At 40.1% G+C, this 23,777-nt stretch overlaps 1 long non-coding RNA gene across 1 annotated transcript in view; it reads left to right on the top strand.

The window, feature by feature from the left end:
• The window catches only part of LOC132657626 (uncharacterized), a 51,316-nt gene extending 28,410 nt beyond the window's left edge, over positions 1–22,906 (top strand). The window contains exon 3 of the long non-coding RNA XR_009596052.1: positions 7,434–22,906. This is a non-coding gene — a long non-coding RNA (uncharacterized LOC132657626). The remainder of the gene's footprint in view (positions 1–7,433) is intronic.
• The last annotated feature ends 871 nt before the right edge of the window (positions 22,907–23,777 follow it).

Here is a 23,777-nt window from a genome sequence, read left to right as displayed (position 1 = left end):
GGACTCCTCATCCACCTTCTCAAGTCCATGAAAATTGTGAATAAGCTGTGGGCAAAAATTATTCCAAGCCGCCTTCATGGTGATGGCCGTAACTTCACACCAAGCAAACTCAGTGTTTTTTATGGACTTGTAGGTGTTAGAGTCCTTCCAAAATTGTTGCAAGGCTGTTCCTGATTCATCAGTTGCCTCCACTGCCTGATGAAAAGTTTGACATATATAATATACCTTGAAAGTCTCTGCAGTATAACTCCCTGGTCCATAGGTTGGATGAGCAACACAGTACTTAATGGCAGATGCACTACTTTCACATTGGGATGAAAGTCGTCCATGAATGAGGGTGGCCTGGGCATTGTCAAGCAGCAAAAGAATGTTGAATAGGATGTTCTACTCCAAGCAATATTTCTCTACCTGCAGGATTAAGTGGTTGAAAAACCAGTCCTGGAAAATGGCCTGTGTCAGCCAGGGTTTGAGGTTACTCTTCCACATAACAGAAAGAGAGCCTGTGGCTATATATTTTTTTTCCGTCTTTCTTTTCTTTTCTTTTCTTTATTTTACTTTACAATACTGTATTGGTTTTGCCATACATCAGCATGAATCCACCACAGGTGTGCACGTGTTCCCAATCCTGAACCCCGCTCCCACCTCCTTCCCCATACCATCCCTCTGGGTCATCCCAGTGCACCAGCCCCAAGCATCCTGTATCCTGCATCGAACCTAGACTGGCTATTCATTTCTTACATGATATTATACATATTTCAATGCCATTCTCCCAAATCATCCCACCCTTTCCCTCTCCCACAGAATCCAAAAGTCTGTTCTATACATCACATATAGGGAGAACAGTGTGGAGATTCCTTAAAAAACTGGAAATAGAACTGCCTTATGACCCAGCAATCCCACTGCTGGGCATACACACCAAGGAAATCAGAATTGAAAGAGACACGTGTACCCCAATGTTCATCGCAGCCCTGTTTATAATAGCCAGGACATGGAAGCAACCTAGTTGTCCATCAGCACATGAATGGATAGGAAAGCTGTGATACATATACACAATGGAGTATTACTCAGCCATTAAAAAGAATACATTTGAATCAGTTCTAATGAGGTGGATGAAACTGGAGCCAATTATACAGAGTGAAGTAAGCCAGAAAGAAAAACACCAGTACAGTATACTAACGCATATATATGGAATTTAGAAAGATGGTAACGTGGCTGTATTTTTAAGGGCTCTTGGATTCTCTGAATGATGAACTAAGAGAGGCTTCAGCTTCATTTCGCTGGAAGCATTGCCACCAAACAAGAGTTTGCCTATCCTTTGCCACTTTATAGCTTGGCATCAGCTTTTCCTCCTTACTGATGTAACCTCGGTCTGGCATCCTCTTCCAGTACAGTCCTGTCTCATCCACCTTAAAAACCTTCTCAGTTAAATATGCACCTTCATCAATAATTTCTCAAAGCTTTTCAGGAAATTCCTAGGCAGCTACCGTATCTGCACTCACTGGCTCGCCACTTACGTTTACGTCATGAAGGTTGGCTCCTGCCTTGAACCATCTGAAACCAGCCATGGTTGGGCATTAGAAGATGAGCCCTCTGATTCTTCACTGTGTTTCTTCTTCAGGTCTTCATAAAGGCTTTTAGTTTTCTCTTGAATCAGCATTAAGCTGAGCAGGACTCGACATTGATGCTGATCCTGCCTCTGCATCCTGAGAAGTTTCTCCATCTCCTGCATCTCTGTTCCACACTTCTTCGATATACTTGTCGACATCATCAGCATAGCAGACTTCATGTGTTTGTGATCTCACCCTTGTTCTTTAGAATCGTGCTGATGGTTGAATGATCCATGTTAAAACAAATGGAGCATCTTTTTACCTTGCTCCACTCTCTCATTTTCACTTTTGTTTCCAGTGTTACTGCTTTGCTTCAGGATGTGCAGGGCTTGGAAAAAAAGATACTGTACTGCTGTACTATATACAGTACTGTACAATAAAGTACACAAAAGTATAACCACTTGTAGAGGCTGCACTCACACGACAGTGTATGTCAGACACAGGAACTGATTTATGTGATTGGACATGGGAACACATTCACATCTTTGAAAGTTTACACCTTGAAGGTTCAGATGTAAGGGACCCCTGTATTTCTAATTTACCCTTTCCTCCACTTTTCCCTTGGAAAACCGTAAGTTTATTTTCTATGTCTGTGAGTCTATTTCTGTTTTGTAAATAAGTTCATTAATATCATTCTTTTAGATTCCACATATAAGTGATATTATGTGATACTTGCTTTTCTTTGACTTTACTTAGTGTGATTATCTCTGGGTCCATCCATGTTGCTGTAAATGACAGCATTTCATTCTTTTTATGAAAGCAGAATTCCACTGTACATGTATTATGTGTCTATATTTTATATGCCATGCTTAGTCGCTCAGTCGTGTCTGACTCTTTGTGACCCTGTGGACTGTAGCCTGCCATGCTCCTCTGTCCATGGTGATTCTCCAGTGGAGAGTGGGTAACCCAGGAATCGAACCAGGGTCTCCTGCATTACAGGTGGATTCTTTACCAGCTGAGCTACCAGAGAAGCCCCATATGTGTATGTGTGTGTATGTATATAGATATACATGCATAATCTTCTTTATCCATTCATCTGTCACCGTGCACTTATATTGTTTCCTTGTCTTGGCCATTGTAAATAGTGCTACTGTGAACTTTGGAGTGCATATCTATTTTTGAATGATAGTTTTTGTTTTTTCCAGACATATGCCCAGGAGTTGGATTGCTGGATCATCTAATAACACTTTTTAGTTTTTAAGGAAACTCCATACTGTTCTCCATAGTGACTGCAACAATTTATGTTCCCACCAACAGTGTAGGAGCATTCCCTTTTCTCCACACCCTCTCTGGCAATTATTATTTGTAGATTTTTTGATGATGACCATTCTGAATTGTGTGAGATGATGCTTGATTGTAGTTTTGGTTTGCATTTCTCTAATAATTAGCAGTGTTGAGCATCTTTTCATGTACCTGTTGGCTGCCTGTATGTCTTCTTTGGAGAAATGTCTGTTTGAGTGTTCTGCCCATTTTTTGATTGAATATTTTGTTTTTCTGACATTGAGTTGTATGAGCTATTTGTATATTTTGGAAATTAAGCCCTTGTCAGTCTCATCATTTGTAAATATTTTCTCCCATTCTGTATGTTGTCTTTTTGTTTTGTTTTTGGTTTCCTTGGCTGTGCAAAAGCTTATAACTTTGATTAGGTCCCATTTGTTTATTTTTGCTTATATTTCTTTTGCCTTGGGAGATTGACCTAAAAAAACATAGCTACAGTTTATGTCAGGGAATGTTTTGCCTATGTTCTCATCTAGGAGTTTTATGGTGTCATTTCTTACACTTGAGTCTTTAAGCCATTTTGAGTTTATTTTTGTATATAGTGTGAGGGAGTTTTCTGACTTCATTAATTTACATACAGCTGTCCAACTTTCCCAGCACCACTTGCTGAAGGGCCTGTCTTTTCTCCATTGTATATTCTTGCCTCCTTTGTTGACTATAGGTGTGTGGGTTTATTTTGGGGCTTTCTGTTCTGTTCCATTGATCCATATGTCTGTTTTTTTGTGTGTCCAGTAGCATGATATTTTGATTACTGTAGCTTCATAGTATTTTCTGAAGTCTGGGAAGGGTTATGCCTAAAACATTTTTCTTTTCCCCTCAGAATTGCTTTGTCAACTCTGGGTCTTTTGTGGTTCCATATACATTTTAGGAGTATTTCTTTTATTAATAGTTCTGTGAAAAATGTCATGGGTAATTTGATAGGGATCACACTAAATCTTTAGACTGCCTTTGGGTGGTATGACCATTTTTAACAATATCTGAGATATCCTTCCATTTCTTTACATCATCTTCAGTTTTCCTTTATCAGTATTTTATAGTTCTCAGTGTAGTAAGTCTTTTAGCTTCTTGGTCAAGTTTATTTCTTGATATATATATATTTTTATTTTTGATACCCTTTTAAAGGGGATTTTTTTTAACTTTCTGATACTTCATTGTTAGTGTAAAGAAGTGCAGCTGATTTTTGTATGTTAATCTTGTATCTTGCTACCTTGCTGAGTTTGTTTATAACTTCTAATAGTTTTTGTATGAAGTCTTTCGGGTTTTCTATATATAGTATCATGTCATCTGCATATAATGAAAAATTTACCTCTTCCCTTCCAATTTGAATACTTTTTATTTTTTTTCTTCTCTGATTGCTATGGCTAGGACTTCCAATATTATGCCGAATAGAAGTGGTGAGTGAGCATCCTTGTCTTTTTCCAGATTTTAGGGGAAAAACTTTCAGCTTTTCACTGTTGAGTATTGTTGACTGTTGGCTGTGGGTTTGTCATAAATAGCTTTTTTTATGCTGAGTTATGTTCCCTCTATACCCACTTTGGTAAGGGTTTTACCATGAATGGGTATTGAATTTTATCAAATGATTTTTCTGCATCTATTGAGATGATCATGTGGTTTTTTAGTTTTCTTTTGTTGATGTGGTAAACCACATTGGCTGATTTGTGCGTTTTGAACCATCTTTGTGACCCTGGGGTAAAACCAACTTGATCCTGTTTATGTGTTGTTGGATTTGGTTTGCTGATATTTTATTGAGGGTCTTTGGATCTATATCCATCAAATATACTGGCCTGTAACTTTTTTTTTTTTGGTAGTATATTTGTGTGGTTTTAGTGTCACAGTGATGGTGGCTTCACAGGATGATTTTGGGATCATTCCTTCCTCTTCAGTCTTTTGGAAGAGTTAAAAGGATCAGTACAAGTTCTTTGTATGTTTATTTGAGTTCCTCAGTGAAGGCATCTGGTCCTGGGCTGTTGTTTACAAGGTGGTTTGTTTGTTTGTTTAATTACAGAGTCTGTTTCACTTCTCGTGGTCAGTCTGTTCAAATTCTATATTTCTTCTCGATTCAGTTTTGGTGGGCTATATGTTACTAGAATCATGTATGTATTCTGTATGCTTCTAGAATCAGTTGTTATTTCTCCTGTTTTATTTCTTCTTTTTTCTTCTTGGTGAGCCTGGCCAGAGGCTTGTTGATTTATCCTTTAAAATATGAGCTCTTGGTTTTACTAAATTTTCCCCCTAATCTCTGTTTTACTTATTTCCTTCTTGATCTTTATTATTTCCTTCTTTCTCCTGACTTTGGGTTTATAATTTTTTTGGATGGTAGATTAAGTTGTTTATTTGAGTTTTTTTCTTGTTTTTTTTGAGGAAAGTCTATATTGCTGTGAACTTCCCTTTTAGGACTGCTTTTTCCATCTCACGGATTTTATATGGTTTAATTTTTATTGTCATTTGTCTCAGGTATTTTTAAATTTCCTCTCTGATTGGTTGTTTTAGTAGCATGTTGTTTAGTCTCCATATAATCTTTTTTATCTCTTGTTTCTATTTGTGTGGTTGATCAGTTAAGCAACTTTTTTTGAGTCTATTTCTGAGTTCTTCATTCTGTACCATGGATCTGTTTGTCAACTCGTCCATCAATACTACACAATCTTAATTACTATAGCAATAAAGTAAGTTTTGAAATCAAGTAGAATAATTCCTCATACTTAATTCTTCTATTTTAAAAAAAATAGTCATTTAATTTCCTTGGACTTCAATATAAATTTTGCAATAATTTTGTCTATACCTAAAAAAGTCTCGCTGGGATTTTGAAAGGAATTGCATTCAACCTACATATCAATTTGTGGATAACTGATGTCTTTACTGTGTTGAGTCTTGTAGTCAATGAACATAGTATGTTTTTCCATTTATTGAGGTCATCTTTGATTTCTTTAATCAGTATTGTGCAGTTTTTGGCATACACAAGTACTGCTCATTTTGACAGATTTACACCTAGTATTTTTTAATATAAATTTATTTATTTTGATTGGAGGTTAATTACTTTACACTATTGTATTGGTTTTGCCATACATCAACATGAATCTGCCACAGGTATACACGTGTTCCCCATCCTGAACCCTCCTCCCTCCTCCCTCCCTGACCACCCCTCTGGGTATTTTAAGTGATTATAACAGCACTGGATCTTAATTTTAGTGTTCACGTGTTTACTGATAGTATACAGAAATTATATTTCATCTTTCTCTTGTAACCTGTGACTTTCTTGAATTTTCTTAGTTCTAGTTCTATTGTAGAATCTTTGGAATTTTCTGTGTAGACAATCATTTCATCTTAACATAGGGACAGCTATATGTCTTCATTTTGTATCTCTATGTCTTTTATTTCCTTTTTCTTGCCTTATTGCTCTGAATAGAACTGCCAGCAGTATGTTCTATGAGAGTTCTCAGAACAGACATCCTTACCTTGTTCCAGGTCTTAATAGGAAAGCATATCATTTATCATTAACTAGGTCTTTTATCAGATGACACCACCCATATGGCAGAAAGTGAAGAGGAACTAAAAAGGCTCTTGATGAAAGTGAAAGAGGAGAGTGAAAAAGTTGCCTTAAAGCTCAACATTCAAAAAATGAAGATCATGTCATCTGGTCCCATCACTTCATGGCAAATAGATGGAGAAGCAGTGGAAGCAGTGTCAGACTTTATTTTGGGGGGCTCCAAAATCACTGCAGATGGTGACTGCAGCCATGAAATTAAAAGATGCTTACTCCTTGGAAGAAAAGTTATGACCAACCTAGATAGCATATTCAAAAGCAAAGACATTACTTTGCCAACTAAGGTCCATCTAGTCAAGGCTATGGTTTTTCCAGTGGTCATGTATGGATGTGAGAGTTGGACTGTGAAGAAGGCAGAGCGCCAAAGAATTGATGCGTCTGAACTGTCGTGTTGGGGAACACTCTTGCGAGTCGCTTGGACTGCAAGGAGATCCAACCAGTCCATTCTGAAAGAGATCAACCCTGGGATTTCTTTGGAAGGAATGATGCTAAAGCTGAAACTCCAGTACTTTGGCCACCTCATGCAAAGAGTTGACTCATTGGAAAAGACTCTGATGCTGGGAGGGATTGGGGGCAGGAGGAGAAGGGGACGACAGAGGATGAGATGGCTGGATGTCATCACCGACTCAATGGACATGAGTCTGAGTGAATTCCGGGAGTTGGTGATGGACAAGGAGGCCTGGCGTGCTGTGATTCATGGGGTCGCAAAGAGTCGGACACGACTGAGCGACTGAACTGAACTGAACTGAGGTCTTTTATCATTAACTAGGATGTTAACTGTAGTTTTTTATACATATTCTTTATCAAGTGTGGAGATTTCCCACTCTTCCTTTTTGTCTGAGCGATTTTTTTTTTAAATCATGAATAGGTTTGAAACTTTTATCAAATATTGTTTCTCTAATTAGTTGATATGATCATAAGATTTTTCTACATTGATTTTTGAAGATTCTACCAACCTTGTATCCCTGAAGTAAACCACACTTGATTTTGTGTATATTCTTTTTCAGTTCAGTTCAGTCGCTCTGGGAGTTGGTGATGGACGGGGAAGCCTGGAGCACTGCAGTCCATGGGGTCACAAAGAGTTGGACATGACTGAGTGACTGAACTGATGAGAGATATTGGTCTGAAGTTTTTTTAATTGTATTTCTCTGGTTTTGGTGTCAAGGTAATAATAGCTTAATAAAATGAATTGACAGGTACTCTTCCCTCTTCTGTTTTTTGAATGACATTGTGTAGAACTGGTGTCAATGTTTTACAGCCTTTTTCAGTGAAATGATCTGAATCTGGAGATTTCTTCTTGCACATTTTAAATTTTCGAATTCCATTCTCTACTATAAGAGGTGGATCAAAAAAGATCTTGCTGTGATTCATGTGAGAGATAGTTCTGCCTATGTTTTCCTCTGAGAGTTTTATAATACCTGGTCTTACATTTAAGTCTTTAATCCATTTTGAGTTTTGGTATTAGAGAATGTTCTAATTTCACTCTTTTACATGTAGCTGTCCAGTTTGAGACTTCTGTTTGATAGATGGTTTATTGGGAAGTATGTTATTTAATTTCAATTTTTTAAGATGTTCTCTTTTTTTAACATTTTGTTACTGGTTTCTAGTTTGATTCTATTGTGGTTAAAGAACATATTCTTATGATTTCCATTCTTTTAAAATTTGTTGAGGTTTCTTTGATAGCTCAGGATGGCATATATTGCATGGATGCTTAAGAAGTGTATGTATTCTAACATTGTTGGGTGGGCAGATCTGTAGATATGGGTTGTATCTTGTTGGTTGATGGTGTTTTCAGTTCTAGTCATTCTATCAGTTTCTGAGATAGGGATTTTGAAGTCTCCAGCTGTAACTATGGAGATATCCACTCGTACTTTCAGCTGTCTGTCTCAGTTTCACATAACTAGAATCCTATTTTTTGGTTCAGGCACATTTTAGATTGCTAGATCTTGGTAGATTGATCCTTTTATCAGTATATAATGCCCTCCTATGTCTCTGGTAATTGTCTTTGCCCTGAGATCTATTTTATCTGTTATTAATTAAGCCATCCTGCTGGTATTTAATTAATATTTATGTATCTTTTCCCATGCTTTCAGTTTTACTCTGCCTATATTACTATATTTTCTTCTTGAGCCTCAGTCCTCGAAAGCTATGATCCAATCATATGATGTTTCTTCCGTACTCCTACCCCTGCACCTTCAGCAGCCACCCCTCTGCTCTGGATAACTCTGCTGACTGTCTTCAGATGTTGGCTAGGATGCCTTCTTCTAAGAACACTCCCCAGCTCCGCCACATCTAGATTATGTGCCTGTGTCATGTGCCCTATTATTATACAGGAATATACCTAGTAAGAAATTGACCTCAGCCCCAGCCATGGAAGGCACTCTGGCCATCATGGACTGGAGGGCTGGCTTATAGTCATTCATCCTCCACTGGTGATAAACCCACTTGAAGATGACCTTAACTTCACTTATATTTGAAGATTAGAAATTAACACTTGTTATTAAGATGGAAGAAAATCTATTTAAATATGAGTAAGAAATCTGGTGTTGGAGAAGACTCTTGAGAGTCCCTTGAACTGCAAGGGGATCCAACCAGTCCATTCTAAAGGAGATCAGTCCTGGGTGTTCTTTGGAAGGACTGATGCTGAAGCTGAAGCTCCAATACTTTGGCCACCTCATTCGAAGAGTTGACTCATTGGAAAAGACTCTGATGCTAGGAGGGATTGGGGGCAGGAGGAGAAGGGGGCGACAGAAGATGCGATGGCTGGATGGCATCACCAACTCGATGGACATAAATTTGGTTGAACTCCAGGAGTTGATGATGGACAGGGAGGCCTGGCATGCTGCAATTCATGGGGTCACAAAGAGTCGGACACATCTGAGCGACTGAAGTGAAGAAATCTGGCATTTAAATTTGTATTAATTCACCTGAGGGGTGTGTGTGTGTGTGTGTGTGTAGGGGAGGGGACTTGAAAATACACACAAATAAGACATCAGCTTCTGATATCATTTGTGTGTCTTCCCCCAACCAGTACACTTTACTTTATACTGTTAAATTAACTTGATGAAAATGTAAGTTTGGGTAAAATTGAGAGAACAAGAGTAGAGGGTTTTATTTGTTTTATTTTTTGCCTGCCCTGGGCCTTCACTGTGACATGAAGGCTTTCTCTAGCTATGGTATGCAAGGGCTTCTCTGTCGTGATGCACAGGCTTAGTTGCCCTGTGGCATGTGGGATCTTAGTTCCCTGAACAGGGATCAAACCCGCATCCCCTGCATTGGAAGGTGGATTTTTAACCACTGGACCACCAGGAAAGTCCCAAGAGTAGAGGATATTATTTATAGAAGTGTCAAAATTCACTATCTAGACAGACTTTTTTATTTGACTTAAGAGCAGAAATCCACACATCAGGAGTATAACAAAAAAAAAAAAATTTTTTTTTCATTGTGCTCCTGGCAACAGCCTAGAATAATTTTGCAAAAATTCCAGCTGTGAAGAAAGTCACTCTGACTTATGTCACATCATCTGAGTCCCTGCCACTGTGCTTTGTGCTTGGGCATTTTTCACCCACCTGGTTCTAATCTCCTGAGCAGGGCTTCCATACTATGTGGGAGAAGTGAGGCTTCCCAGCCTTATTTTACAGGACATGCCAGGTGTATGATAGATACAGGCTCTGAAGGGTAGAGAATGGGTGTAGAAAGCCCTTCGTCTTCTTGGGTAACTATACCCCAACGTCCTATATTCAGATCAGTGGTTCTCTCGGTGTGGTCCCTGGAGTGGCAGCATCAGCCTCACCCAGGCACGAGTTAGAAATGCAAATTCCCAGGCTCCACCCTAGACCTCCTGAATCAGACATTCCAGTGCAGGGCCCAGAAATCCATGTTTTAACAGACTCTCTAGGTAATTCTGCTGCTACTAATGGGGAGCCCCCCTCCTTCCCTAATCTCAGGCACCCCAGATCAGGAGCGGAACCCAGGTCCTGTGCTTGCCTAGTTAAAGTAAATGTCTTGACTTCGTCCAAAGCTCCCAGAAGACTCCTGTTCTTCCAACTGCTTTGGACTCAGTTCCTTGTACGGCTGGTTTGTAATCCCAAATGGAGAACCTGTCTGAGAATGAAGCCAGTGAGTGGAAGAAAGCCTCATGAGCTGGGCCAAGCCCTGCGCCTTGGGCAGAGAGAACCAGGTCTTGATAATACTGCTGGAGCCCGACATCCAGCACACTCAAGCCAGCTCTGCCGTGGGCTATCCAGATAGAAACGCAGATTACGTTTTTACTGAAGCCAGTTTGGCCTGCATATTTTGACACTTAAGACTGAAGGAATTCTAAGGAATACAACATGCAAACACTATTCTAAGCCAGTCAGTGAAGATAAGTTTTTTTTTTTTAAATAAAAACCACTAATCTAATGAGAACTCACTCTTAGCAGAGAACCTTCTCTCCTGATTTATGGATAAAATTAAGGACACTTGGACACTCTTATCAACATGGCCCTTTTCGTCCTCCTTTCTCAGACACGATGCTAACTCCTGGGGAGGGCTTCCTCACCCCTGTGCCTGTGACCCTCTGCCTTCCTGCGCCTCCCAGGACCTTGCTTCTTAGGTCACTCTTCCCCCTGCTGTGTGCCCACCTCTCCATCTCTGAAGCCTCCTTGCCATAAATTATATTCAAAATTCCCACTCTTGGAGTATGGTCCAGCTTAACCACCACTTCCCACTCAAACCTTACAAGTAAAGTAGCATCAGTTTACCAATTGCCTTACTTCCTAATGTACTTCAGTTTGACTTCTCTCATCACCACTTATTTGAAAATGTTTCCATTAGGATTACCAGTGGAATCCTAACTAGTGGATTACCAGTGCCCAACCCACGCTGAATCTAGTGGATAATTTCTTAGGTTCTCACCTGTGTTTGACATCATTGGTCATTCTTTTCTTCTCTAATTCTTTGACTTCGATCATACCACTCTTTTAATTCTCTCCACAGTTTTGTCTTTTGCATCACTGCCTCCTTTATTACTCCCTCTTCCATGTACCTGGTGAAAGTTGGCATTATCTAGGATTCTGTTTTTAGCACATTATTCCCTCCCTCTCACATGCTCTCCATATGCTCTTATTCCCTTCTTCTCTCTTGACTAGGACTCTAGATTCTAGAGTCCATGGATTCTAGACCCATGGATTCTAGAATCTGGATACCTATCCCAGACTTCCCCCTAAGCTTCCACCTCTGACAGCCCACTTGTCTCACATTCAACAGGTCCAAAACAGACCCAGTAATACTCCCCCAGCCCCATCGGATCTTCCTTCTATTACACATTTTCTAGTTCAGTTGGCAACACACCACCACCCAGGCACTCAGGTTAGAAACCTGGCCCCTCCCTCTTCTTGACCTCTCACTTCTAATCCAGCACGCATCCTACAGATTTTGCCTACCAAAGACTTCCATAATGTTTCTTCTCTCCATCTTCATCACTTCTCCACATCCAAACCATAGTTTGGATTATTGTCATTTTCCCCAAGGATTAGGTCTTTCTTTTTCTATTCAAATTAAGCATCTCTTAAGCCTCCAGAAGGCCTAGTATGGAAACGTACCCAGGCAAAACTCCACTTCCTCCTGGCCTGTGCAGTTTCCTTCATTGCCTCCTCGTTGCCAGTGGTGTTTCTCAGATTGTCAACCAGACAGTATCCTCATCAGGCTTACCTGAGCTGCTTGTGACAGTCCTGATTCCTGAACCTTACAACAGTCCTGCTAAATCATACCCTCCAGCGGCTGCCTAGAAATTTTGAGTTTCCCCACATGTACCTCAGTGATACACACATTAAAATGTTGGGACCTTTGGCCCAGTGATACACAGGACCCTCCTGATCCTGGCTCTTGCTTCCCCCATCTTACTTCTTTCTCACTGTTCACTGACTTTAGCTCCACATTTTCATGGTCCTAAATGCCCATATTTTACCTCACTGTGTTGCATTCGATGATTTTGTTCATGTCTCTACTGAAATACCCAGATCCTGCCCCTCGCTCTACACCCTCCTTGCTTGGTTATCTCGTAGGTATTCACTGAGATTTTTAGCTCATGTCTCCTTTCTTGCAGCAGGCCTTAATGTCTTATCCTCCCAATCTTCTTCTCTCCCTCATCTTTTCCCCTACTGTTCAGCAGGCCAGATCTTCTTTTAAGCTTCCATGTGTATATCTCCATTATTGCTCTTATGATGGTTCTCAAAATGCCCAATTTGTGTGCCCCTTTCTCCCTCTACAATGTGAGCACCTTAAAGACAGGGCTGTGTGCCATTCACCTCACTAGTCCTCATCCCAAGCACAGGCTGGTAGACAGCAGGCACTCAAATGTTTCTTCTATAAATAAAGTGTGCCTACTTGTTCTCCCTACCCTTGCTAGCTGTTTCTCTGCTACAGAAATGGGAAATTTGTTAACAGTATAAACAGACAGAGGGGCAGATGGTAAGAGAGCAACGAGGAGATGGAAGGTGGGAGTAATAGTTACAGTGTTAAGAATGAACCAAAAGGGACGATGCCTATGGAAAAGGGGGCCATTAAGCCATTGTAATGGTGGAGAAAGAAGATCATGAGCTTCTGAACACAGAGGTAATTTTCCTATTTTTCTAGTTTATAAAGTCAGTGAACAGTGAGAAAGAAGTAAGATGGGAGAAGCAAGAGCCAGGATCAGGAGGGTCCTGTGTATCATTGGGCGAAAGGTTTATGTTTTTATTATGAAAGGGTATTGAATTTTATCAGGTACTTTATTTGCATTTTTTGAGATGTCCATGTGATGTTTATCCTTCATTCTGTAATATGGTATATCACACTAATTTTCATATGTTAAACCATCCTTGTATTCCATTGATAAATCCCATGTGATTATGGTGTATGAGCCTCTTCATCTGCTGCTGAATTCATTTTGCTAATATTCTGTTGAGGCTTTTTATATCTGTATTCATTAGGGATATTGGTCTGTAATTTTCTTGCAGCATCCTTGTCTGACATTGCTATTGGAGTAATTCTGTTCTTATAAAATGAGTTTGGAAGTGTTTCCTCCTCTTTGGTTTTCTGGGAAGAGTTTGAGAAGGATTGGCATTAATTCTGCTCTAAATGTTTGGTGGAATTCACCAAGTGAAACCATCTGGTCTTGAGCTTTTCTCTGTTGGAAGGCTTTTGATTATTGATTCAGTCTCCTTGCTAGTTATACATCTGTTCACACTTTTTATTTCTTTGTGATTCTGTCTTGGTAGGTTGCATGTTTCTAGGAATATTTCCATTTCTTATAGGCTGTGTAGTTTGTTGGTATATGTAAAGGCCATATAAGAAAAATCCATTGCTAATATAATCAATGATTAAAAAGTGAAAGTTTTCCCATTAAGATCAGAAACAGGATAAGGATGCCCACTCTCACCATTTATATTAAACCTAGCACTGGAAGTCCCAGTCGGAATATTCAGGCAAAAAACAAACAAACAAAAGCATAAATATAAAGGTGTTAGCTTCTTTCAGGCTGCTCTAACAAACTAGCACAGCCTGGGGTGGTTTATAAACAGCAGAAATGTTTTGCTCATGGTTCTAGGGCTGTAAGTCCAAGATCAGGGTGACAACACGATCACATACATGCCCTCTCTGGGGTTGTAGACTTCTCATTGTTATTCCCACATGATGGAAGAGGCTAGGCAACTGTGGGCTTTCTTTTTGAAGAGCCCTAATACCACTCATGATTTTCCAACCATACTTAGGACCTAATCACCTCCCAGAGGGCCCACTTTGTGGGTTAGGATTTCAACATATGAATTTTGAGGAGACCCAGACATTCGGACCATAGCAAAAAGGCATCCAAATTGAAATAAATAAAATTGGCCCTATATGTGGTGATACGATCTTATATAGAGAAAACCTAAAGACTCCACACAGAAGAACTGGGAGAGCTAGTAAATGAATTCAGTTAAGTTTCAGGATATAATATCAATCTACAAAAATCCGTTGACTTTCTGTACACTAATAGAAAATTGGAAAGGAAATTAGGAAAATAATTTCATTTACAGTAACATCAAAAAGAATTTAATAGTTAGGAATAAACTCAAGACATGCAAAGACTTGTACACTGTAAACTATAAAGCACTGATGAAAGAATTAATGTCACAAACGGAAAGACATCTTGTGTTCATGGACTGAAAGACATATTGTTAAAATGTTCATGCTACACAAAGAAATCTACAGATAAAATGCAATTGCTATTAAAATCCCAGTAGCATTTTTTTACATAAAAAATTGTAAAATTCATATAGAACTGAAAAAGACCCAAATAGGCAAAATGGTCTTAAAAGAGAAGAACAAAGCTAGAGACATCACAACTCCTGATTTCAAAATGTATTACAAAGTTTTAATAATTAAAACAGCATAGAATGCATGTAAGAATTAAAGATTTTAAAATTAAAAAAATAAATTAAAAAAAACAAAAAATTAAAAAATAAATAAAAAAATAAAACTCTGCTATACAAAAAAAGCATAAATACTATATATATAGTATATATATATATTTACATATATATATGTTTGTATATATATATATGTGTGTAACAGAATAGAGGGCCCAGAAATAAATCCACACACATATCTTGTTAACTGATCTTTAACACATGTGCCAAAAATACACAAAAGTTTAGTCGCTAAGTCATGTCTGACTCTTGCAACCCCATGGACTGTAGCCTGCCAGAGTCCTCTGTCCAGGGGATTCTCCAGGCAAGAATACTGGTGTGGGTTGCCATTTCCGTCTCCAAAAAATGTACAATAGAGAAAGAAAATCCTTTCAACAAATGGTGTTGGGAAAACTGGATGCTGCTAAGTTGCTTCAGTCGTGTCCGACTCTGTGCGACCCCATAGACGGCAGCCCACCAGGCTCCCCCATCCCTGGGATTCTCCAGGCAAGAACACTGGAGTGGGTTGCCATTTCCTTCTCCAATGCATAAAAGTGAAAAGTGAAAGTGAAGTTGCTCAGTCGTGTCTGACTCTTAGTGACCTCATGGACTGCAGCCTACCAGGCTCCTCTGTTCATGGGATTTTCCAGGCAAGGATACTGGAGTGGGTTGCCATTGCCTTCTCTGGAAAACTGGATATCCACATGCAAAATAGTGATATTGAACCTTTATCTGACACCATACATAAAAATCAACTCAAAATGGATTAAAGATTTAAGTGTAAAACCTGAAACGATAAAACTCCTAAAACAAAACATAGGGGGAAAGCTTCATGACATTGGTCTTTACAGTGATTGCTTAGATGACACCAAAAGCACAGATAAATGGAACTACATCAAACTTCAAAGCAGAGCAAAGGAAATCCTCAGAGTGAAAAGGCCACCAGTGTAATGGGAGAAAATAATTGCAAACCATATATCTGATAAGGGATTAGATTCTAAAATTTGTAAGGAACTCTTACAATTCAATAAAAAAAAGTCTTGATTTAAAAATGGTCTCAGGACTTACATAGACATTTCACCAAAGATTTACAAATGACCAACAGTATATGAAAAGATATTCAGTGTCACTAATTATCAAGGAAATGTGAATCAAAACAAAAGAGACAAGAATTGTAGAGAATCAGTTCTTGTACTCTGTTGCTGGGAATGCAAATGGTGCAACCACTATGGAAAACAGTATAGAGGTTCCTCAATAAATTAAATATAGAACTACCATAGGACTCAGCAATCCACGTCTAGCTACTTATCCAAAAGAATTGAAATCAGGATCTCAAAGAGATATCTTAATTTCCATGTTCATAGCAGCACTATTCACAATAGCTAAGATGGAAAACAAATGTCCACTGATGGAAGAATGGATTTTTTTAAATGTGATATATACACAAAAGGCTTCCCTGGTGGCTCAGATGGTAAAGAATCTGTCTGCAGTGAAGGAGACCTGGGTTCAATCCCTGGGTCGGGAAGATCCCCTGGAGGAGGGAGTGGCAACCCACTCCAGTATTCTTGCCTGGAGAAGTCCATGGACAGAAGAGCCAGGTGGGCTACAATCCACGGGGTCGCATAAAACAGCATGTTATTCAGCCTTGAAAAGAAAGAAATCCTGCAATTTAAGATAACAAGGGTGAACCTTAAGGAAGCTATGCTAAGTTAAATAAGCTAGTCACAGAAGGACATATATTGCACAATTCCACTTCTCTGAGGTATCTAACATAATCAATCTCCTAGAAGCAAAGATAGAACAGTGGTTGTTGGGGCTGGGGAGATGTGGAAATGGGGAATTACTAATCAAGTATATTTTAGTTTTACAAGATGAGTGTTAAAAATATTAGAGATCTGTTTATAACATTGTGCCTACAGATGACAATAGCGTATTGTAAACTTTAAAATTTGTTAAGTTCAGTTTAGTCGCTCAGTTGTGTCTGACTCTTTGCGACCCCATGGACTCCAGGGCTCCCAGTCCATCACCAACTCCTGGAACTGTTTCAAACTCATGTCCATCGAGTTGGTGATGCCATCCAACCATCTCATCCTCTGTCATCCCTTTTTCCTCCTGCCTTTAATCATTCCAGCATCAGGGTCTTTTCCAATGAGTCAGTTCTTTGCATCAGATGGCCAAAATATTGAAGCTTCAGCTTCAGCATCAGTTGGTAGGTTTTAAGTGTTCTTACCACAATAAAATAAGAGAAAAAGAGAATGTAGGATGGAGTTAAGAGATTTCTGATAGGATTCAGTGGCTGAACATCCTTGTTTTCTATTCTTCAGTAACACTACAAACTTAGTAGTTTAAAACAACACTCATTTTGAGCTCACAGTTCTGTAGGTCAGAAGTCCAAGCATGGCTGAGTTCTCAGCTCAGAGTCTCACAAGTCTAAAGTCAAGGCTTCAGCAGGACTCAGTGTTCATCTCACTTGGAGCTTCGGGTTCATTTCCAAGTTCAGCGGGTTGCAGGCAGCATTCAATTCTTAGTTTGAAGACCGAGGTCTTAGCTTTGTTGCTGTCAGCCAGGGGCTGCTCTCAGGTCTTAGAGGCTAATTGCATTCACTGCCTTGTGGTCCTCTCCATTGTCAAAACCACTAAGAGGGAATCTCCTCAGATCAAATCCTTCTCACACTCCGAATCTTTCTTTGTTGTTCAGGAAAAGCTGAGGTACTTTTTAAGGGCATACTTGGTTAGACCAGGGTAAATCCCCCCCCCCCCCCAGCCCTTTTTATTTCAGAGGCAACTGATTTGAAACCTTAACTGCATCTGCCACATGCCTTTCTAGGAGCGCCTAAGTTAGGATTTGGTTGAACAACTCAAAGTGTAGGTACACCAGAGGGTGGGGTTTCTGGGGGTCAGGTCCACATTTTGCCTAACACAGTGGAGAGGTGAGGGTAGGCTGGGAGAGTCCTGGCTAGAGACACTGGAGGGAGCCTACCCTATAAGAAATGTTAAATGTTCTCATGAACTCTCATAGTTTTTGCTTATCTGAGTTTTGTTTTTTTTTTCAATCTCTCCTATTCTAAATGATTATCTTGTTCAGTAGATAATCCTAGGTTGCAGGTTTTTCCCTTTCAGCATATCAGGCCACTCCCTTTTGGCCTGCAGTTTTGGCAGAAAAAGGCAATAGTCCTATGGGAATTCCCTTGTATGTAACTGTTTTTCTCTTGGTGATTTCAGAATCTCTCTGTAAAGTTCGCCATTTTAATTATGTCTTGGTGTGAATGAATTTGCATTCACCCTGTTTGGGACCCTCTGTGTTTCCTGTACCTGGATACCTGTTTCCTTCTTCAGTGACGTTTTCAACCTAATTTCATCAAATACATTTTTGACCCCTTTCTCTCCTTCTGGGATCCCTATAATGTGAACGTTGGCATACCTGATAGTGTCCCAGAGGTCCCTTAAATTGTTCTCATTTTTTTTAAATTTGCTTTTTACTGTTCTGACTGGATAGTTTCCATTATTTTGTCTTCCAGATGTGTCACCTTTTTGTTGCTGTTCAGTCGCTCAGTCGTATCCGACTCTTTGCGACCCCATGGACTACAGCACGCCAGGTTTCCGCGTCCTTCACCATCTCCTGGAGCATCTCATGTCTGTTGAGTCAGTGACGCCATCCAACCATCTCGTCCTTTATCGTCCCCTTCTCCTCCTGCCTTCAATCTTTCTCAGCATCAGGGTCTTTCCACCTAGTCCACTGTCTATCAGGATCTCTATCACCTAGTCTATTATTAATTCCTCCTATTCTATTCTTCCTTTATGACTGGTCCTTTTACATTTTCTAGTTCCTTGCTAAAGTTTTCACTGTGTTCATCTATTCTTTTCCTTAATTGAGTTAGCCTTCTTACTGCTGATGCTCTGAACTCTGTATCTGGTAAATTATGTATTTCTGCTTCGTTAGGTTTTCCTTATTGTTTGAATTGAAACAAATCCTTCTGTCTTCTCATTTTGCTTATCTTTCTCTGTATGAGTTAAAGTGAGATAGTTACCTCTTCCCGCCTTGAAGGGATGTGCCAATGTGGGAGTGTCCCTGTATAGTCTGCAGGTGCCCTGTAGCTTTGGTGGGTCAGCTGGAAGAGGTGAGCACCAGTCACACTTTCTTCCAGGTGTGCTGGCACCTATTACCTTGGTAGGAGCAAGAGACGTACTAGCCGGGCATGTGTGCCAGTGCTTCTCCTCTGGTCAGCCTCCCCTACTGCAGGGTTGCTCAGGTCCTAAGTTGCTGGAATGGAAGTCCTGAGGGTCTGGTCAGAGATGACTCTGTTCCATCCAAGTGTGTATCCTCCTGCCTCCTAGCATCAGCACCTTTGCCCCAGAGAAGTAGTGCTGGAGCAAGAAGGGGCTGGTGTGAGTGCTTGGTGTATGGACAGTGCCAGTCCTGGCCCCAGAGTCCTGGGCCTCTCTCTGAACACCAGTAATGGTTGTCCCTGCCCCGTTCAGATGCCATTCCAGGCCCAAGCCAACTCCAGCCGTCCCCTCCCTGAGCAACCCCCTCAGCCATGCCAGCTCTCATGCTAGTGTGGAGCCGTGCCACAGGGCAAATGGGGCCTGCATGGGCACTTGGCTCAGGCTGGGGCATGCTGCAGGTTGGTTGGGGGAAACTGGCTAGAGTCCTGTGCAGTTGCAGTCTCTCTCCACTTCGTTTCAGGAGTAGGCAAGTCTGTGCCCTCTCTTCACAGGCGGACTCTAGGTTTCTTACAGCCCTCCTGTTAGTCCCACTGATTTTCAAGCCAGCTGAGGCGACTCGTCTTTCCAGTGTCAGACCTCCGGGCTGGGGTGCAGAATATGTGGCTCGAAGCCCTCATTTCAGGGAGAATCTCCACCCACGTAACCCCCATCTTCTGTGTCCCCTCCCAGGAGCACAAAGTCTCAATCTGATCACTTCCCTTCCCACCTAATTCCGTGTGGATTTTCTTACAGCCTTGGTTGTACAGGAGTGTTTCTGCCTGTCTCCAGTTAGTTTTCAGTGAGAATTGCTCCACATGTACATGTACTTTGGGGGTGTTCGGGGCGGGGGGAGGTGAGTCTGTCCTCCCACTCTGCCATCTTGATCTCCTTCTTTTTAGATTTACCTGCCATGTCTCAAGATTATTCTCAAATCTTATGCTGTTAAAATTGTGTTCTGGGAGAGTCTATGATCTTTTAGTATTTAGGTCTGCAATAATGTCTCTTCTCTTATTAATTCCATTACCTAGTTTTGGAAAATATTTTAAACTGTAAAACTATTTTCTTCTGCAAGAGCCTATTCGTAGCAGCAGTATACTCAAGGATACTACTTGATACTCAAAATGTGTGTGTGTGTGTGTGTCCGTGCATGCTCAGTTGTATCTATTTGAGACCCCATGGACCATAGCCCTCCTCTATCCATGGGATTCCTCAGGCAAGAATACTGGGGTGGGTTGCCATTTCCTCCTCCAGGGATCTTCCTGACCCAGGAGAACCCACGTCTCCTGAGTCTCCTGCATTGCAGGCAAATTCTTTACCACTGAGCCACCAGGGAAGCCAAGTGCAAACGATACCTTCTAATATTGTAGCCAAATTTCAGCGTAACTTGATGCTAAGTTACATATTAATCATATCAAAACATAATATTTTTAAAACAGCTAGCTCAAAGTCTGCAACATAAATGGGATCTATGTGGCCATCTGTCTGAAGCAGCAGTAATCACTCCCTATCATACTCAGTGTTCCTTGTCTATAAGAGATTTTGTCCCAGAAGCTTCGCTGGTGGTCTAGTGGTTAAGAATCTGTGCTTCCACTGCAGGGGGCACAGGTTCAATCCCTGGTCAGGGAACTAAAACCCCACTTGGCACATGGTGCAGTAAAATAAAATAATACAATGGAACCCCCTTATAATAAAAGGGAGAAAGAAAAGGGAAGCAATGGAGAATAAAATAGTTCACACTGTGAGATATAAACGCTCAAGCAGCAGTCCTCCGAAGACAGCAATGATCCACGCACAGGGTAGGTTCACACACTGTGGCATGGGTGTGTCCAGACACGCCATGCAGGAGACTCTGACACCATGAGTACTATTGCCATTAGTGACATGATGTTCCAAAATAGTGAAGAAAACTTGAAGTACAGTCTTCCTTTGATTTACATGGTAGCGCATTCCTGGAAAAGTCAGTGTATATTATAACCTAGCCAAAATACCACTCATGTTATTCTTTCCCAACTTGCTTGAGCCAGTGTTTATTTTTATTTTTTTCCCCTTGAAAAGCTTTTAAGGCAACAAGTTTTCCTGAGCTCAGTTTTTCAGTCCTGGTCCATAGATTCTGATAGTTACGTTGTTATTCTCCAAATAATCTACAGTTTTATTTTTAATTCCTCCATGATCAGGATGTTCTGTTGTTAATTTTGAGTTTTTCTGAGAGTTCTGTTTTGGTGTCTACTGGTTATTCACTTTAAGTTCTATTGGACTGTAGTCATTAGATGTGATTTGAAGTACTTAAATATTTTGGAATTTAATGAGGCTTTTCTTGTGGCTTGCTTTAGGATTGGGTTTCGTAAATTCTCAGTGTGACTCTTGAACCGAAGGTGTCATCTGTTTGCAGGAAAAAACATTCTTTCCATGGCTATGAGATCAGCTGAGGAGCTGTGATATATGAAATTTTGTGGGGGGCTGAGCTGGGTCTTCATTGTGGCATGTGGCCTTAGTTGCCGTGTAGCATGTGGTGTCTTAGTTCGCTGACAAGGATCAAACCCATATCTCCTGCATTGGAAGGTAGATTCTTAACCACTAGGCCACCAGGGAAGTCCCTATATGGACCTTCTATAATCACTTCTTTTTGAGGTCTAAGAGAAGTATTTTAAAGATGACCAAATAATGTGGTTTTATTGACTGCACTCCTCAAGGTTTTACTCTATGTCTTTAACACTCTTCCTTTTTTGGCTTATACCACGGATTACTAAAGAATGACTTTTTGCCCCAAGCATTGACCTCAATTTTGATATTATTATCGTGTCTTCGGCTCTGTTTCCTTCTGCCTTGCATTTGCACATTTTTGCCAATCCTCTTACTTTAAATCTTTCTCTTCTTAAAGAATATGGTTGATGTCTGTTTTTGATGTAGTTGAAAAATGGTCTCTTACTACATGAGTTTATGCCATTTAAGTCTGTAATAAGAGACCCATTTGGCCTTTTTTTGTCTTCTCATTTTGTCCGATTCCTCTTTGCATTTACTTTCAATTCCACAAATAATTGCCTTCAAATACCTAAAATATTTTAACTAATATTTAAGCATGTTTGTTTTCGTCCTTCTTTCTTCCATCCTCAGCTGTTTTGGTATCTTCTAGGTTCCTTAGAGCAGTATATTTTCCTCAGTTATTACTTTATGCTATATAGCTTTCATTAGCGTGTAATTATATTGTTTTGTAGCCATTGTTATTTAAACATTTCTATTTAGGTCCTTTATCTGTTTAAGTGGAGCTGATGATCACAAACAGGTCACCTACTACTAACAAGCAGAGTACCTGGCACAGGGCAGGGGCATGACAAATGGAACTTTGTCATGACAAATACTTTCAGGTATTAGTAGTGCCCAGGTCAAATTTAATCACAGAGATATCACTTTGCCAAGATTGTAGATTCACAACCATGATCAATTTGTAAATCCCAAAACACAGAACAACTTTCCCCAAACTTAAATGTTACATTGTGGAGGAAAAAAAAAAAAAGTGGAACACAAGCAAAATAAAATGTACATGGAGTCTCTTGCTTTATTTTATGCTACAGGTTACAGAATGTTTTAAGGTTCAATGCTTCATTGCAGGACAAGTGACATTTTTGGTAAGTGATGCAGACACTGGGAGTGGCCTGGGTGGTCATGGATACTGCTTTCCATTAGGAATGCTTCCAGCAGCAAGCAAACAGCAACCTAATAGTAACACTTTTTAAGAGAACATCTCTAGTTTTGATATAATTAACATAAAGTTGTATAAGTTTAACATGTACAGTGTGATGGTTTGATATATGTATATAGGGTGAAATGATTACCACAATAAAGTTATTTAACACTTCCATCACCTAATTACCTTGTGTGTGTGTGTTAATAACATTTAAGATCTACTCTTTTAGCTACTTTCAAGCATGTAATACAGTGTTGTTAACAATAGTCACCATGCCGTCACATCCCCAGAACTTACTCATCTCATACCTGGAAGCTTGTGCCTTCTGACCAACACCCCGCCTTTTCCATCCAACCCCTGGTAACTACCATTCTACTTTCTGAGTTCAGCTCTTGTAGATGCCTTATACAAGTGATTGTTGTTCAGTCGCTCAGTTGGATCCAACTCCACGATCTGCAGTGCACCAGGCTTCCCTGTCCTTCACTATCTCTGTGAGTTTTCTTAAACTCACATCCATTGAGTCAGTGATGTCATCCAACCATCTCATCCTCTGCCACCCCCTTCTCCTACCTTCAGTCTTTCAGGGTCTTTTCCAGTGAGCCAGCCCTTTGCATCAGACAGCCAAAGTATTGGAGCTTCAGCTTCAGCATCAGTCCCTCCAATGAATATTCATGGTTGATTTCCTTTAGGATAGACTGGTTTGATCTCCTTTCTGTCCAAAGGACTCTCAAGAGTCTTCTCTAGCACCACATATAGTTATTTGTCTTTCTCTGACTTATTTTACTTAGAATAATGCCTTCAAGATACATCCATGTTGTCACAAAAGGCAGAATTTACCTATTTTTTTTTACCATTGAATAACACTCCTTTTTACATGTATGTAAATGTGTATATGTACATCCCCTAGATTCTTCATTCATCTGTTGATGGACATGTTGTTTCCTTGTCTCAGCTGCTGTGAATAATCTTGCAGTGCATGTGGAAAGTCGGGGTGCAGATCTCTTTTAAAAATAGTGATTTCATTTCCTTCAGATATATGCCCAGGAGTGGGAC

This window comes from Ovis aries, chromosome 13 (assembly GCF_016772045.2).
Source record: "Ovis aries strain OAR_USU_Benz2616 breed Rambouillet chromosome 13, ARS-UI_Ramb_v3.0, whole genome shotgun sequence".
Classification (NCBI taxonomy): domain Eukaryota; kingdom Metazoa; phylum Chordata; class Mammalia; order Artiodactyla; family Bovidae; genus Ovis; species Ovis aries.
This window is presented reverse-complemented; position numbering and strand designations above follow the sequence as displayed.